At 34.2% G+C, this 1461-nt stretch overlaps 1 protein-coding gene and 2 long non-coding RNA genes across 4 annotated transcripts in view; 2 read left to right on the top strand and 1 right to left on the bottom strand.

Moving 5' to 3' along the window:
- LOC117941671 (kinase suppressor of Ras 1-like) overlaps nt 1-1461 on the top strand; it is a 66334-nt gene that overhangs the window by 12411 nt on the left and 52462 nt on the right. The window lies entirely within an intron of this gene.
- The window catches only part of LOC117941683, a 14585-nt gene that overhangs the window by 9750 nt on the left and 3374 nt on the right, over nt 1-1461 (top strand). The gene's annotated exons all lie outside the window — the stretch shown is intronic.
- LOC117941687 overlaps nt 1-1461 on the bottom strand; it is a 19753-nt gene that overhangs the window by 16199 nt on the left and 2093 nt on the right. The gene's annotated exons all lie outside the window — the stretch shown is intronic.

Here is a 1461-nt window from a genome sequence, read left to right as displayed (position 1 = left end):
GACCAAACTCCCTGAGGAATGCTTCCAGCACCTTGTTGAATCTATGCCACGAAGAATTGAGGCAGTTCTGAATGCAAACGGGGGTCCAACCCGTTACTAGCATGGGGTACCTAATAAAGTGGCCGTGAGGGTAGATCAGTATGTGCCATTGTCATTTGATGTCCCAACCTCTAAGGAGTTGGATAAAATACTATATGAATACAGTATTATTATATATGTGCTATAAGTAGTGATCGACCAACACTGTTTTTTCAAGACCGATACTTGTTAGTAGTTAATGAAACCGATAACCCATATTTGGAACCAACATGCATTTACACTGAAAAGGAAAATCTTTAAATATAAATTAAGATTTCGGAATGTTAAAAACTTTTTTTAAACTTGTTTAAATTCTTTAAGCAATTATTTAATAAATGAGAAACTGTCAGCATCATACCAGTAAAAGAGACTCAGATAGTGCTGTGGGGGGGGGGGGGGACATTAAGTGAGACTCAGTACTGATTGAAACTGAAGCAGAGGGACAGACACAGAGCTATGGCCGAGCCAAAGTAGCACACTTTTTATTTAATTAACTTTATTGGTTATTAGGCAAATTAAACGCCGATACAGATAATCTGCAAACTGCCAAAAAAACGGCCCGATAAGTAGGGGTGGGAATCTCTTGGCACCTCACGATTCGATTCAGAGGCCAACAATTCAATTCTAAACCGATTCTTCATGCATCAATTGTTTTTATGTACATTTCCATGCGTTATTTTAAAATATATATACATATAAATCTGAGTTTGTCAGATTTTGTACATACAGTATTTGTCACACACAAGTACTAATGAAATGAAATGTTTTGTCTACTGAGGTTTTTATTTTGTAGTCATTAAATTCTTAGTCATGTTTAAAGGTGGAGAATTAGCTTCTTAGAATATAAAACATGAGCTGGTCAGATGTAATGTGATAAAGTAGATTTTATGTGTTGTGTGCCTAATTATTTGATGTATGTATTATTAGATCATGTGTACATATGTTTTTCTTTTTGGCATTTTGGTTTTTTTCTGCACTCTTGCCTAAACACTAAATTGTTGTCCATTATCCCATCCTCTTTCAATCATGATTTTTGTTTTTAATAATCAATTATTAACTTATCAGAATCGAGCATTGAATCCTTCTGGAGAGTCGCGATGCATCTACGAATCAATTATTTTTTCCACCTCTACCGATAATACCTAATTATATTCAGAGGGGAAAATAAGTTATTTAAAGCTGTGCTTTCAAGGTTTTGGATTTTGGACTATTTAAGTGGATTTCATAATTTTTTAAAAACTTGAATGATTTTCCCACTTAAATATATAAATATATATATATACCATAATTATACACTACCGGTTGAAAGTTTGGGGTCACTCACAAAATTCCATTGGACTACATTATAGACAGAATCCCAGCTGAGATCAGTTGCCTTGTTTT

Source organism: Etheostoma cragini, chromosome 3, assembly GCF_013103735.1.
Source record: "Etheostoma cragini isolate CJK2018 chromosome 3, CSU_Ecrag_1.0, whole genome shotgun sequence".
Classification (NCBI taxonomy): Eukaryota; Metazoa; Chordata; class Actinopteri; order Perciformes; family Percidae; genus Etheostoma; species Etheostoma cragini.
This window is presented reverse-complemented; position numbering and strand designations above follow the sequence as displayed.